The following is a 17,336-nucleotide window of genomic DNA, read 5'->3' on the forward strand; positions in this document are numbered from 1 at the left end:
AGCTTTCTTTGAATTAACTTTAAATGAAGGTTAAAATAACCTAACAAACAAGGCCCTGTTAACATATTGTGTGTGTGTGTGTGTGTATGTACCAGCTTCTGTGTGGCTGCAAGGTGAGATTTTCCCTAGCTGTCCTACAGCTTCCTGAATATTGGTCAGTCTGTGAGCTGTGTCAAGTTAAAGATAAGCAGATGACATGATACCGGAAGTGCTTTCACTGCATTCCAGACAAAAACATTATTTTTATTTTAAAATTGACGCTGAATGTTATATTTGAAGAACGGTGTCAAAAAAGGAAAAGTTGGCCTTTATTAATATCTTAAGGTACGTATACCCTCCATATTTTATATATAATTTTACTGATGTTACCTTTTATTCTGAAAAGATTAACCGGAAATAGATTACTGTTGTAGCTAACGACTCTAGCTCGCTTCACACCGGTCTGTCAGCTAAAGGGGGCCGGACTCCGTCCAGTTTTCTTCCTACAAAAACCTCTAGAGTTGACAGAAGATCGTCTCGACCGGGACAGAAGAAAGTAGGTTTCAGAGAATCAAATGCAAAATAAAAGCTATGAAAACTTCCCATTTCCTGAACTTTAGAAAGTGTTTTACATCATCAAGTTCATCCCTGCCCCGGCGGAGTCGCTGAGGACCAGTGACAGGCATCGACAGAAGACTGCATTTATTTTCAGACCCACACCCGCCCTCTTAACATTTATCTCAGTGTTTGTCAAGGTCTGCAAGGAATGGTCGCTGCTATTAGACTGGTCCTGAAACACAGACAGCAGCAGAGCTCGTCCGCTGCCTTCAACTGCTGTCCGCAGGGAAGTGTTCATGGTGAGTTAACTTACCTCCGGACTGGTTCCGTTGTCTCTTGTACGGGTTTACTATGGTGCCAAACTTCTTAAACAGAAATGAATACATTTTGAGTTACCATAGCTTTCATCACAGTTTTATACATTGTAAAACAGTCATCGAGATTTCGTCTACTTTGAAACATAACGACGTTTAATTCGGCTTTGATCCAACATCAAAAGCACCACTAATGTACACTAAAATAACTTTGGAGCTTTGGTATGTCTGTTTTTCTCTCAATTCCCATAAACAAAAGTGCGCCAATGAGGCCGGCAACAGCTGTGAGAGCTAGGGAAAGATTTTATTGACTAAAGTGCCGTTTAGTGAATTATCTCTAAGCCGAATTTACATAAAAGCAATGTCAGAATCTGTAAATGAATGCCGTTACTGTTCTCAAGGTGGTCTCTAACCTCGCTGACAAACCGAAAAGTTCTAAATTGATTGATTTTTGTATTGAGTTTGTCAAAACATCTTCAACGCGAGAACTGAACGTATTCGCGTCAATCACAGCGTTTCACACAACAGTGCTCAGAGAGGGCGCTTTAATTACTGTGGCGCTTGTCAACTGCTGAAGAAGAAACTGAAGTGCTCATTATTTGTACATCTTATTGTATGAATATATACTGTATCTAAAGATAGGGTGCAAAGTGATTTCATCTTGAATAAAAAATGGACTAATAGCCATTCTGAGGGAAAGAAGTAATCAAAGCATTTTTGAGAAAATGGTTAGTAGTTGTGAATCATACAATCTTTTTGAAGTTCAAGTAGGCTACTCCAAAAATAATGTGAAGTAATCAGGTCATACATTAATAGAGTGTGTCTTTAATGAGATAAATCAGTGGATTAATAGAATAAATGGATGTAGAGGTGGGTAACCCATTTAAAATGCAAAGGTCACAGTCCTGTAATGGATCATATATCAATCAAGTACATTTGAACCCGTGGATGGGATCTTCAAAGTGCCAACAAAGCATCAACAGAATGCTTTATAATGGATTTTACTTCACACTGGTGGTTGTTTTTTTTATGCTAATCGCCAGCCAGTGGTCACAGTTCAACCGTGTCATCCTTTGTCTCGAGATCACCAGCTACACAATTTCCAAAACTACATTTTAAGTAGGTAATGAGTAATCTGTGGGTTGCATATAATCATGATCCTCTCAGTCCTGCCTATTCATCCGTCTCTTTCCTCCCTTGGGATGATGGTTGGTTTGGTTCCCAGGCAGAATGAGGAAAAGCGTTCACAGTGAGAAAAGTGTTTAACAATTATTCCAACAGTATAGAACAGAGATCTTACGTGAAGTTTAAAAAAATCCTCAACAAAGGACATCTAATTTTTTAGGACATTAGTTTGCTTTACTTCGTGAATATGGCAACCAGAATCCATATGTAGGTCTAATTAATGTGAGAAATCATCCAAAATACTGTCATTTTTAGCTTTGTACAGTCTCCATGTGCACACCACCATCACTCTCTAACAGAATAGTCCAAACAAGTGTTCAGTCTGGTACAGAAACCGGCCTGAATTAGCCACATACAGTATCATGAAAGATCTGATAAACATTTGAATGCACACACCATTTTCATAAAATGCAAATTTAGAAATCCTCTGCTACTTGGTGTAAAGTTTTAGCTGCAGAATCAGTGATCTACTCGGAGCATTCGGTAACTGTGGGATCAGTTTGTTAACCAGTAAGCTGAGTAACACTCCCAAAACCTTGATGTAGTGCTTCAGTTTGAATGTGCAGCAGTCACCACTGTAGTCTAATGGAGCAGTGATTTACACAAGCTTTCATGGTGTATACTGAAAATATGTTGTTTTCATAGAGATTACACAGGAAGTGCTTTGGTTGAATGCAGTTTATGTCCTTGTGATCTTGCCTCCATTTGTGAGCATTAGTGTGTGTGTGTGTGTGTGTGTGTGTGTGTGTGTGTACGTCAGGTTGTTTGTGTTGATCCAGGCCTCTGGGCTCTTTGTGTTTGAGGAGGGGTCTCCGGCCTAGCGCGGCTGACCTCAGGGTTGCTATGGAGACAACAGGAGCCACTTCCTGAATTCTCAGCCCATCCCACAAAACATTATATGGCAGGGATCTCGAGCTGAACCCATGACAGGAGTGGAAAAAAACGGAAGAAGGCAAATTCTATTTGAATTGAATTATTCTTTCGATAAAAATGTGTGAATAAATACTGTAAAAAATACCCTAAGGAATCATCCTGTCAGACTTAGATATAGTCTATCTCATTACTTGGTTCACCTTAAATGACTAGTTTCCATTATTGTTATCCTGTCAAGCCACATTAACGTAATTAATTAGCTGGTTTTCTTTAGCATATAGTTATCAATATGCATAATAATGTAAAGTGTGTTCAGAGATGAGAAGTTGTATTAGTCCATTAGTATACGTTGTCTTCAATTGGTTTACTTATTGTTTGACTTTCTGGCCAAGAACGGGATTATTCATCTTCATAATCTAGACGATAAAGATAAAATCATCCAAATAGTTTAATGTGGTGGAATATCATTGGTGTAATCAGGTTGTTTCCTGCTTTGTGTCGCTGAGGAATAATACCTGTGCAGCCTTTCCTTATAATAAGGTTTAAATTGTGACTTAAAGTCAGGAAACTTTTAAAACAGAATATTTCAAACAGGGCTACTTAAAGAAATAGTTGAGAGTTGGGGAAAGTTTTTGACATAAGTGTGAAAAGAAGTCCTTACAGGACGTGGTTAGCATAGCTTAGCTTAAAAACTGGAAGTTGGGGAAACAGCTAGCTTTGCTATCTCCAAAGTCTAAAAATCTGTCTACCAGCACCTCTTTAGCAAAGCTAGCAAGGCCGATCACCCCTGGGCTCCAGCACTGTTCTGAACATACAGACACGAGGGTGGTGTCAACCTTATCTCACTCTGACAGTTATCACAGTACTGAACTAAGTAGAAATACTTGAACCTGTGTACGTGTGTAACACAATTTAAAACCTACACAAAAAAGTAACTGTAAGGCATTCATTGAGAAAGACCAGGGGTTTATTATCAACTTTTCCAACATCGTTGCACAACATAGTTTCCTGCAAGCCCCCGGTGCTCTGCACCCGAGGGTGTCGAGGAACATTAACCCGACGTTTTTGTCCTTTAAGAGTCAACAATGTTAATAATCAGAATTCTGGTTTCACGGGCCACCAGCTCTGTTAGTATTCAGGACCCTGATCAGAATATCCGCTGGTCCGTTAAACTGCTGACAGTGACTGATACATAAGGTCAGCCTGTCACAGAGAGGGAGAGCTGAACCAAGGAGGAAGGGAGGGCGTTAAAGAAAGGGCAGGAGTTGTGCTATCAGATAAAGAATGGAAACTTGTAGGAGAACTCCAGCTACACACACACACACACACACACACACGCACACATTGACACACTAATGTGAAGGTCGTGGCAAGTGTTAATGAAGATAAGAAGCTAAATTGTAATCTAATAATGAATTCAAGGGCGCAGATTATATTTGTTTAACCTGAATGGTATATCAATCTCAGCCTGTTGACTTGAGAAGGGTGACTGTTGGAGGGACAGTGTTTAAATTGTCTGAGCAATTTTACAGATGTGTCACTTTTTACAGAGTGTGTTTTTTTGTGAGATGCTTCAGCAGTTGGAAATCGTCCTGCGTAAATGTGGAAAGTCATCAGAGCTACTGCTGGAAACCTGTAAATGTAAAATCTGCTCGGCTGAGCAGTAACTAGTGAGTGGAGCTTGATCTGGACTATCCAGGAATCCAGGTACTGAGTCACCAGTTACACTTCAGTTTGGAGGCGTCTACAGATGGTGTGTAAACATTATATTAGTATTTGTAGTCTTGTCTTCTGGGGAAATATTAAATTCCAAAGAAAGTGAAGTTTACAGTTTATGTTGGCTTGGAATAAGCACAAAGTACAAGGAATGGATCATTAGCATTGAGAAAGAGAGAGAGAGAGAGAGTAAGAGAGAGAGAAAGAGAGAGAACGAGCAAGTAATCAGTAAACTCCATCAACAGAAAATGTACAGAAACCAAAGTTATATACAAATACATTATACTTGAAGGTCTCAGATGATGAAACTCAAGAAAAGCTGCTGAACTTCAAAGGGTGACTTTGGCACCCGACACAGCTAGAGGTCATCTGTAGTGCCTGGGCACTTGATATAGTGTACCTTATAATGGTGTTTAACCTGGCACACACACTCTCTCATTGTGTTGGTATATTTGTGATGTAGAAGAAGTGCCTCTTGAGAGGATGAAAGAACGCACAGACACGGTGCTCGCCGAACTTTAAAGGTTTCCTCTGTAGCAGTTTTAAACATCGATATATCACCATTGACTCCACTGTCACATTGGCATATTTACTGTACACACATCAGCCGTGACATTGGTAGTGTGAGTGTTTAAATATAAAAATAAAAAAAATCTAGAATCAACAGGTTTCTCTTCTTTGCTACACTTCTTAACCTTAAAGAGTGTAACTGTTGGAGGAGAGTTTTAGATTTTAAATGAATAGTTTGCAAAGAAAACTCACTGGCTTTCTTTCCCAGAGTTGAGATGAGAAGATTGATGTGAGTTTCATGTCTGTGCATTAGCCCAGCTTAACAGGAAACAGTTAGCTGGGCTCTAAAGTTCACAAATAAACACGCCGTGTCTCTTGTGTTTAATCTGGATTCTAACAAATGTATAGTTTGCGTTTTGTGGCTCTTTTGGGAGTTAGGCACTGCAACTATTTCTTGGCGACCAGTGCAACAGCCGGAGACGTTGGGTGGACTTATAAACTGTTGTTCATCAGGAAATGGTTATCGCACACATCTCCCCATGTATGGATTAAACAAACAAGATACATGATCTTTGGACAGAGCCAGGCTAGCTGTTTACACCGGCTTCCAGTCTTTATGCTAAGATAACCATCTCCCAGCTCCCGCTCACTATATAAGAATGGTATCAAATGTCTCATCTAAATCTGGGAAAGAAAGTGAATAGGGACATCTCCCAATGTTGTGTCCGTTTGACATAAAAATATGCAATAGCCACAGGGCCTGTATTTGTGGAGAGAACACAAAAATGTACATTTCAGTGAAGCCTGAAGCCTCAGTGTCGTTTCCAGTTTAGAAACACTTATGCTGAATATTAAAGCTATGTTAGGAGATCTGATTGTCATTTTCTCCCCAGTTTTTCAGATAATTAATAAACCCTGTCAAGTTTTTAGATGGCAGTGACTGGACAAATTTCATTTTTGTTTATCAGCTTTTCAACTGTTATTCAAACCCTTTTTTGTCCAAACCGAAATGCCACCATGATTCAGCAGCGATGAGTGTCAAAAGTTAAGATTTTATCGAAATACAAGCTGCTGCTGTGTTGCGTGAAAGCCAAACTGAAGCAGTGGCCCTTAGTCATGCACTACCAGATATGCACTTCTGCTGATAAGCAAAGGCCCCATTAAATAACCTGATTTTTGAATGAAGTTCGGCTTTGACATTCTCAGTGTACAGTAGAGAACAGCAGGAAAAATTCTAAGTATTAGCCTTAAATACTGTCATGTATTTTTAAAATAAAATGTCCATGTATAATCAATAATTACAACAGGATAGGGGTTTTTTTAAAACACAAAACCCTCTTTCTTTTTCTTTCACACAGTCTGTTAAGCAACAGTGTAGATTGTATTCAAACCTGTAGCAGACACTGTGAGGAAAGACTACAAGTCAGTGTGTACACCTGCTTTTATTTCTCCTGCCTTCCTCCTCTTTCTTCTGTCTTCCTCCTCTTTCTCTCTCTCCCCCTCTCTCTCTCTCTCTCCCTCTCTTTCTCCCTCTCTCTCTCTCTCTCTCTCCCTGTCTCTCCCCCTCTTTCTCCCTCTCTCTCTCTTTCTCTCTCCCCCTCTCTCTCCCTCTCCCTCCCCCTGTTTCTCCCTCTCTCTCTCTCTCTCTCTCTCTGTCTCTCTCTCTCTCTCTCTCCGCTCTGTGTGTCAGCCGGTTGCCAAGTGCTAAGAATCTGGGGAATGCAGGATTGCAATGTTCTGATAAAGTTTGCTTTGTTCCCCAAGTGACCTGAGTGAGAGAGAGAAGCAGAGAGAGAGGGAGTAGTAGCCATAAGTACACACACACACACACACACACACACACACACACACACACGCTGCATACTTGCACATGAGCATCTTGTTATTCTCCACAGAGTGTGTAGACATGGACAGTAATTGAAACATACTGAAGATGCATAAACACGGTTGTGTAATTGGAGCTAAATAACATGTACAGTTGGATAATTAGCCTTCCTGAAGCTTTATCTTCGCTCTGCATTGTCAGACCATCCATTAGGCTTATTTACAATAGACTGCCAGGAGTTAAGAGCCTTCTGACAAAACAGGACCAGGAGTTAAGGGCTCTCAGGGCTCCCGAGGATTACTTAACTGGCATTGCGGAGATTTGTAATTTAAATTAGTTTCTTCGAACTCAGTGATTTTCTGCCACTTTGTAGTGAAGTAGAAGCTGATTGACCATTTCAGTCATAGAGGGGAAGTAAATCATGAATCCCGCATCGAATATTTCATCCACTTTCCCAACCTCTTTTGCCTCTTTGTGACAACTACGGACCTTGTTGCAGACTGACTTAGGCCGGACTTTCAAAATCCTAACTGATTTTGAAACCAGGTCGCATCACACGCATAAGAGGAGATTTATTTCTAATACATATCAACAGTAGCGTGTGAGCTAAGGTTAGCCTCAAGTTCCAGACTGTTTACCGTTGCTTGGCGACACCATCGGCTGCTCCAGGACTGACATAATCACAGCCCTGATCATCTGATGAGTCTGTGAGCAGTTGGGAGGTTTAAGACCAGATCTGTTAAGTGAACTGGACTCAGACTTGATAAAATGCTATTGAACCCCATCCCTAAACGTGAGGTCTGCATTTTCACATTTATCCTCTCTGGTGAGCATTTTCCAAAAGCTTTATTTTTGGGTGAGTCAGCAATTGATTCTCAAAGCTCCAACAGCAACAAAGATATTTTGCTTTTAATTAAAAGAAAAAAAAAATGTAAGAAAAAAAGAGTTTACTCAAATCTAGGCAAGGCAACGAGAGCATGTCATCGAGTGACAGAAGCTAGAAATGTACTTTTTTACTTTAGATGAGAATATCGATACCATTGTCATGTCTGATGTCTCGTCTGATAAATTTATGGCTACAGTCAGCAGTTGGTTAGCTTAGCACAAAGTCTGGAAACATGGAAACAGCTAGCCTGGCTACTAGTTAGCACGGTCATGTTAGTATCTACCTTAACGCACCACTTTGTGTAATTATAGTCACACAGAGCTGCTAGCATGGCTGTAGACTTCAGTCTAATGCTATTGCCTCGCCCTCAGTCTCATTAAACAAACAGATTCATTGGTCAAATATTAGTTTCTTACAAAGAAATATAAAACAAAGATACTTTTTTGTACAAGAAGCCATTGAACTGCAAGGATTGAACTACGTGCTTGGTTGGGTGTGACTGTCTCGAAAGCGGAAGTTCAGACCTGTGGACATAACTCAGCTCTGCATGTAACGTCAGTGTAACTACAACACAAGAATGACAATAGCTTTCAAATTTGGCATCAACATTTTACCCTGAGCAGTCTGAATAGATCTACTGAACAACGACACGCTCTCACCTTTTACCTCGAACTTCCTTGTCAGGCCGCTACAAAGGCAGTCAGCTAAAATAGCACAGTCACATCCGATCTCATGTAGCAGCAAATGTCAGGAGCTCCAAGCGGCTTTACATTTCACTTTCAATTCAGTTTTCGTACATGCTGGTTAAAAATGTTACTTTCTTTCCAGTAGTTTGACACTTCGGTTCTTTGTTCGTGTAGGAGAGGGAGGGAACGAGAGAAATGGCATTCCTGTCTTTATCTGAGCACAGGACACACATGTGATTACATGCTCTCTTGCTCTTTCACTCTCCAACTCTATCACACACATACACTCTTACTCTAGCTCTCTCACACACACACACACAAAGGCACATTCATGCTAATGCTAACAAAGACCTGCAAGCTCTTACACATACACATGTGCTCTCAGACGCACACACACACGCACGCACACACACACAAAATAAGTTATCAAGACCAGTTGAGGGGCACATGCCACTGCCGTGTTTGTGTTATAAACAAAGATGGGCACTGCTATGTCTCGTGTGTGCGCGTGTTTGCGTCAGTAGATGTCTTTGTGTGTGTGTTTGTGTGTGAGAAAAAGTGAATGAGAAATGCAGAGACAAAGGAAGACACAGGAAGTGAGCGTTTGGGTTGGGGGGGGTGTAGGGGGTGTGGGGGTCACAGAGGGCACTATGGGAGTCTTCCACATTCATCTGCGTGTGAAGAAGTAATTAGATTTGTGTGTGTGTGTGTGTGTGTGCTGAGCTGTGGGAGTATGTATGATGGCTAAACAGAAAAGCTGAGTTGTGTTTACATGGTAAATATGTGTGTGTGTGTGTGTGTGTGTGTGGGTTGGGAGTTAAGGTGGTGGAATGTCACATGTTGATGGATGCTTACGGGACAACAAAGCTGGGGAAAGAAAACATAGTGCAGGGCAGTGACCACCATAATTAATGGTTTCCACTAAGTCTGTACTGTAAAAAAGAAAGAGTGGACCCTGCTGTGACACTGCAGTGTTGTGTGTGAACAGTCCTGTGATGTAGTGAATTATCATAAGATGGTGAAAATTTAATTAAAATTTTAATTTAATTTGATCTTTTGTCAGCCTCAAGTTGGAGAAATCTGGAAATTAAAGGAGCTATTTCTAAGTTTTGCTATTGCTACATAGCTAACATTAGCATTACCAGCTGTTTACTTACCAGTCTGGAAGAAACATGGTGAGTTCAGCATCAAAGTTCATTCCTTTACTCACCCACACCTGTCTCCAGAGGTGGAAAGCAACCCCATTGTTAACTCGTCTCTATCATGTCTTATCTTCTACTAAAGTTAGCATGCTAACCAGCTAGCCCTGTCCCGTCTCATCACCTTCTGATAGTGACTCACTGCAGCCGACTGTAATTGCTAACATTTAAAATAACTGCGTTCCATTTAACTAGGCTGGTTCCAGGGCCCTGGTAATGTGTATGCTGGTTCACATGACAGTGAACCATCGTATCAACTAAATTAGTTTCAGCTGTGCTTCTCCTGGTATGACAAGTCAAAACGCCTTGTGGAAGATGTTATTAAAAAGTGACTATAGCTCAGGTAAGAAGAGATCATTAGCAAGCCTCAAAACTAATTTAGTAATGTATAAACTGATGAGACAAGCCAGACAAATGTGCATATTTATGAGCCACTGAGTGGGAAACGTTGTTCATGTCAGCCTCAAGTTGGAGAAATCTGGAAATTAAAGGAGCTATTTGTAAGTTTTGCTATTGGTACATAGCTAACATTAGCATTAACAGCTATTTACTTAGTTCAGCATCAAACTTAATTCCTTTACTCATCAATAGCTGTCTCCAGTGATGGAAAGAAACAGCAATGTTAACTCTTGTCTCTATCACCTTTTTTCTTCTACTTAAGTTATGCTAACCAGGTAGCTCCGGCCCATCTCTTCACACTGACAGCGACTCACTGTAGCCTCCAGTCTGCCCTGAATACGTAGTACTGCTCAGAAGACGTATTATAACCTCTTGTCTTGTAAATGCAACAATGGTCGAAGCTCTTGTCAAGCAATAATCACCAACACCTGCTCCTAGCAGTGGCAACTTACAAATAGCCCAGTTAAATTGATCATCTGAAACCTTAGAAACTGCACAGTTGTGTGTGTGGGTGTATTAAGTATAAAACAAAGCAAAACCAAAACAGTGATGATTGTCTTACGTCTCAAGAAAGATACAGATACTTGATGTCCAGAATTGCTTTAAGACTTACTTAAGAAAGGGAATGTTTTAGAGTTCACATCGTTCTAACCCTTTTAAATGTTTTCATACGGTTTCATGCAAGTATACAAAACTTAATTTAGACAGACTTGATGAGCATCAGTTGGATGTCAGCTAATGAGGGATAGAAATGCTCCTCCAAATAACGAAGAGGAAAAAAAAAGAAGAAATGACAGATGAGCAGTCTTACACTAAACGGCTCAGGACAGTGCTTCAGATTTGTAAAGGACAGCACTTGTATAGTTTTACATTCCTCCTGTACTTTTCTGTGATGATGGATTATTCCTCTCAAGCAGGAGCGGGTTTGAGGGTAAGAATAGACAGCAGGAAGAGTGGAAGTGACACAGACAGGCTGTAGAGCTGCAGAGGAAAGTCACCAGCTGGCACGAGGACAGAAGCTACATTTTTCCACTAGTGTTTTTTTTTTTTTTTTAAATTTTTTTATTTTGCCTTCTCATGTAAATGTTGAAATGTGTGTCTCCATTTTGTGTTCTTGTTGTTTGTGTGGTTATACGAGTGTGTGTGTGTGTGTGTGTGTGTGTGTGTGCACTCCAGTCTGAATACATTTTTTCTGAAAGAAATCCCCTGAATGAGGTTTGATCAGTTCACTTGTATCCAGTGGAAACTTCTTCCCGTTCTGCTTTAAACTAAAACGTGGAATTATCTCGCATCAGTGCTCAACATTTTCACTTGTTTCACTAAATAAAATGCTAAAATGGACATTTCTTGCATTGTGGTGCATGGTGTGTGTGTGTGTGTGTGTGTGTGTGTGTGTGTTTGAGTGGGTTCATAGGTACTGTCTCCTCTCCAGGCCGGTTGGCAGTCGGGGCTACTGTAAACATCCTTGACTGGAAGCTGGTGTTAGGTTCTGGGGCTTTCAGTCGGATGTTTGCAGCAGCCAACTGCTAGTACCATCGCTACGTTCCACCTGCTGTACGCTGTCACCACTGACACACAACTGTAAGTATGTGACTGTTAATTCTACGAATGATTACAGAAGGTGTAAAAGAATGGTAAGGTCTAAAAGAATAATAGAATTATGTTTTTTTTGTCGCTCCAAACATCAGTTACTTTATCAGTCGTCATAACTTTGTATTCTCCAACCTAATCACTGAGATCGTAAGAGACAGATCCTGTAGAACAACAGAACATTAACACTCAGACAATCACATGTTGTAAAAAAGCGGGAATGGCTACCACAAGGTTTGGAGGGAAAACCTAAAGTACTGTTTTATTTGATGAGTGTGATTTTAGCAACTAAATTGCTGTTTTAAAACACAGCCGACTGAACTCTAGTCAATCTGTCTCTCGTGTGAATACTTTCAAACATTGTGAAGCTGGATCAACCCCTGGCTGTGATAACAAACAGACCTTATTTTGAACTATATTTTAAATGTGGCATTCTGTCAGAAAAGGGAACTATGGAAACAATCCACAATAGTTCATCGTCCCAATGCAAAAAATCAGCCATCAAAGACTGAATGATTACAGGCCTGTAGCCTTGACTTCACTGGTTATGAAGTCTTTCGAAAAGTTGATAAAAAAAAGGAAGAAGGATCTTCTCGACCTGTTACCATGTGGAACTAACAGGTGGATTCAGGATGCAACTATAGCTCTTCATTTATAAGCACTTAGATAGTAGTATGTCTGACTGTTCGTGCATTCATCAGGTTTTTTACATCAGACAGCTTCACCTGCTGGTGCAGGAGCTTTTTCATGTTGGACACTGAGTTTGTCAGAGAGTGAGAATGAAGGGACATTTCTCTGGACTATCTTCAACACCAACCGGCTCTTGTCAGGGCTCGGTTCGATTTGCTTTCACACAGAGAAGAATTCAAGTGAACCAAAATGCATCCTTACAAACCACGTGAGAACGTTCACTCCTCTTATTGGTCAGACTGTCTGGCTGGAGCAGGAAAGGAAACATAGGAAGGTTACGGGAAGCGTCGAGCTCAAACTTGTGAGTTCACCTGTTAGTGGGGTCGGATCCAGTTCAGAACTCTTTCACACCGCTCCAGTGTTCGTTTGGGACCGGACCAAGACCACCTCCTCAAAAGGGTCCTTGCGCACCCGTGTGCAATTACTGTTTTACTGTGTGCCAAGGGGGAAAATGAACGAGGGTACGGTTTAACGCTGGAGTGAAGACGCCCTGAAAACCATCACATTGTGATGCAGATGACACCGTCGTGGTGAAGCTGCTGAAGGAGAAGGAAACGTCCTAGATTATTTTTCAAGATGGTGTCAAGAAGACATTTTGGAATTTAATGTAACAAAGACCAACTACATGTGTATTAATTATAGTTGTCATGACTCCAACCCTGGTTAGGATATAGAGATTGTAGAGACGTACTTGTACTTGGACACTATAATTGATAATAAGCTGAGCTTTGGTTGTAACACCAATATGTTGTGTAAAAGCCATGCTGCTCGAATAAACTTGTGTCTTTCAAAACCCTTGTTGCGTGGCTGTTGGCGAGTAAAACTTAATCTAATCACAAACTATGACTCAATTCATAGTCCAGGAAGAAATGGCTGGTGGTGATAGTTGTCTCCATTCAGGCTGCTTGGGTCCCAGTGGATGGGAGCGGCTTCATTTCCCCTGAGAGACATGAACATGGGAGGGGGAAAGAAGTAGGAAGGAGGTGGATAAAGGAAAAGAGGAACAGGATGGGAAGAAGGGGAAATTGAGGGAATAAAATGAGGTAAACGAAGAGATGGAAAATTGTTATTCCTGAATAGTTTGGTCTTGATTTTGCCCTCCCCTCCTCATCAGTCAGAGTTGAGGGGAAGTGGGTGTAACATACACTGCAGGGCCACAGACAGGGAAGGAAGGAAGGAAGGAAGGAAGCATTCTAATATTACTCCCCCACCCCCACATTCATCATACCATGAATGAAAACACGCTGTGCTTTTTTGCAGTTTCTGTCTAAACAGACTCAGTGTTCCTTCCTTGGTGCTGGAAAACTCAGGCAATAGTTCAGTTCACAAAAAGCTCCTCTACATGGAAAGACACAGTCTAACCAACTTGTAGACGATGCAGCAGTGCATTTGTTTCTGCTGCAGTATTTAGATATAACTGAATCCCACATCTGTTTATTTGAAAAGAAAGAATCCAGAACATTTCCTGCCAAATCTGCCCCAGTAGAGTACAAATGTAAATGCAGGTATAGAAGAGAGGTGTGTTGACTTGTGGTCTTCTCTTTGATGGTCCTGAAGAAAGAACATTGTAATACTTGAATAATGTCTAAATATTACCAATTTAATGTGTTTTAAAGGGTCAAGCCCAAAAACAGATAGTTGTGTTGATGTTTGGTATATGGTATATGGTATACTGTCTCCAGAGGTGGAAGGCAACGCCAATGTTCACTCTTGTCTCTATTATGTCTTTTCTTTTACCAAAGGTAGCATGCTAACCAGCTAGCCTCAGTCCGTCTCGTCACTTTCCATCAGCGACTCACTGTAGCCTCCAATCTGCCCTGAAGACTTGCGCTGCTTAGAGGAGTATAACCTCTTGTAAACACAACAATGGCCGAAGCTCCTGTCAAGTGACAATCACCAGCGCCTGCTCCCTGTGAGAAACCACGTTTGCAGTGCAGAGAAAACTTACAAACAGCCCCATTAAAAAACAAACCATGTCCAGATCCTATATCAGCCCTACAGCACACAGGGTTCTGTATGTAGAATGCTCCCAGCTCGCAAAACTTATTAACATTAAGATCTGCTAACTTCATCAGCTTCGACTTCCTCTGAGGTCTAGGTAGTGTAAACATCCTACACTCTCGGCGTTGGCCCCTGGTGGCCGGGAGTGGGACTGTTTGCACTGTTTGGCTCAGAAACTCAACCAGCAGCAGTGGATGAAAGTTAAAATGAGTTTGTCAGTCAGTTCATATTTCAATGCAGAATTCACATATCATGCTTTCACACATATAATTCACCCAGTACATGATTTTACTCTTACTTTACATAAATCCTCCGACCAAAACACAAGGATAATGTATGGAGCGGCTACATTTTTACTCACTCAATAACCAAAGATACCGTAAGTCAAAGTAAATTCAATTTTTAAGTGGATCTCCCGATTCTTATGTGTTAAGAAGTATTCTTACAAATCATAGGTGTAACTCCAAAGTGAAACTGAACAATTGATCTGAATGAATGAATTCTTTCTTTCTACATGTCCTGAAACAGAATTCAATCATCTTTATGAAATATTCAATCCTCAGAGCAGCTAAACATTACATTAAGTTTTGTGGCTTTATAGAAAGACTTACAGCCACATCACCACAAACCTACAGCTCCTTTCAGTAACACATCTTTTTACATTTGTGAAATTGTGTCTTTATTCACAGTGACATAAAGCGACATCAACACTGTTAAATGTGAATGGCGGCCTGTGTACATAAAGAGTTATTGGCGTCTAAACGAAAGGATTTGAGCAATTCCTCCGACATCCTCGGTTGGATTGCTGGGGAATGCTTGCCATTCGGGACAGGAAACAGGGAGCGGCACATCTCTGATTGGCTGGATTCCCTGACCCAGCGACCTCGGTCATGGCTGTCCCACTGGGGGTGGGACACACACACACACACACACAATTTAGAGTATGTGACAGAGAAAGCAGAAGGAAAGAAGGAAATGGGATAAAAATGATGGAAAATTAACTCATCATATCTAACATAACAGTATAGCAGTAATAGTCATTTGAGTGACTGCTCAGTGTTTTAGTTTTAGTGTGAGACCTTTTGAGACTTTGGAAACATGTGTTCAGACCTGTCCATGTGTGTAACCTTTTTCCGTATGCATAGGGAATAAATGGAAACTGACATGAAAGTGCACAGACGTGTTTTATTCAGAAAGCTGAAAATGAATAATAAAGTGAAAACATTAATATTTGTGTTCCTCTATGTGTCATTATTCTGTGATGTGTGTGTGTGTGTGTGTGAAAGGCTCCTATGGTTTAGTGGCAATAGGAGGAAAGACGTACACGGGAAGCAGAAACAGTGGGTGTCGTCAGTGTGTGTGCTTGCAAGTCTGCTATTCTAGCACTAAAAATATACAATCTATAATAAATACATAGGCAGGGAGGATGTGGCTGTTTAAAGAGGAATCACTGTGTGAAATCTGTTGGTCAGTTTACTCACTATAGTCACTGTACCTGAAAATGGAAGTTTTAAGATGAAGACAAACTTGAAATTGGTATGAAAACTGTAAACACAACCTGAAGTGGATGTGATGTCTCTCTTGATTACTATGAATACTAATGCCTATGCATTATGCTGGCGTTTTGACATCATATATTACATTACGTTCTTCTGTCTGTAAATGGGTCATGTCCACTCTGTTTCTGTATCAGTACTTCTTCCAAGTATTTTTCAGAGTATTTTAAGCTTGTCATCTCTACAGTGAGTCCCGTAGACAGAGATGACAGGAAGTTAGGGGAGGGAGAGATGGGAAGGGGGAGGAGGTTCCCAGACAGATTTAAACTGGGGATGTTGCAGGTCGCCTTCATGAGTCCATTAAAAGTTTTGATATAGTGTTTGTGTATAAACACTCCTTTTTAGACCACCAACTGTTACCATGTGAGCAGGGGCAGAGCCGAGGGGGGCCACAGGTCCTAGCTGGAATCTGGTGGACGAGCAGTAGGAGGCCCTAGAAGTGTCTGTGTCCATTGTGTGATCATCTTTCTGTGGCTGTAGGATATTTTAAATAACAAACGGAAGCTGTAATAGAGCTTATCTCACAATAGAATATTTAAAGTTGTTTATTTGGTATTCATTTATTACACTGAATAAACTATATGTATCAATAATGTAGCGTTTATTATTACCAAGAACCAGGGTTTTAAGCTTGAGTTTTAACATATTTTACTCAAGTCGCTGGACAGTGAGCAACTGAGCAAACTCCATCTGCTGAGAAAGACTGTGAGATGTCAAACTATACTTCCTTTATTACTGTGAAGGTAACGTGGACATGTTAAAATAACATAATTCATATTAGAGGTCTTTTTTCTTGTTTACACTATTTAAAACTGATATATTTTCATAATGCATGTCCTGTATCTTTCTACTCATCTTCTGTTTTGTTATTTTCTGTTGTGATTTTTCTACGATTTATTGTGCTCACTTGATGCTCACATTCAGTATCTAAGGTGTATAACAAGTTCAGTTTAATATACACAATGAGCTTTTACTTAAATTGGGTAATTACACCATTTTCAGTTAGAAATAATTCATGTTTTTGGATGGAAAAACACAAAAGCTCAAATGTAAGCATACAGTCCTCATGTTATGTATAGCTTGCAAGAAAGAATGATTGAAATGTACATGCGCTCACCACAAGATGGAGCCACAATGTCATGATAACGCCTCCTGGAGGATGACATCATTGCTGCACAGGTGCAAATACCAACCTTTAAGATGATGTGATGTTTGGCTGAATTCAAGGTGGGATAAAAATGAATTGTGACCAATAAAGACTCAAGACTGTTTGCGTGGATAGTCAGTCTAAATAGCAGTGTGAATGTGTGTGTGTGTGTGTGTGTGTGTGTGTGTGTGTGTGTGTGTGTGTGTGTGTGTGTGTGTGTGT

At 40.6% G+C, this 17,336-nt stretch overlaps 1 long non-coding RNA gene across 1 annotated transcript; it reads left to right on the forward strand.

Moving 5' to 3' along the window:
- The first annotated feature begins 465 nt into the window (after positions 1-465).
- LOC111669439 (uncharacterized) lies at positions 466-15,639 on the forward strand. Its single transcript, XR_002761793.2, has 2 exons — positions 466-836; positions 15,101-15,639. It is a non-coding gene; the product is annotated as an uncharacterized LOC111669439 (long non-coding RNA).
- Positions 15,640-17,336: the final 1,697 nt, after the last annotated feature.

This window comes from Seriola lalandi, unplaced genomic scaffold (assembly GCF_002814215.2).
Source record: "Seriola lalandi dorsalis isolate HSWRI2012SDOR001 ecotype SW California unplaced genomic scaffold, Sedor1 jcf7180002054795, whole genome shotgun sequence".
Taxonomy (NCBI): Eukaryota; Metazoa; Chordata; class Actinopteri; order Carangiformes; family Carangidae; genus Seriola; species Seriola lalandi.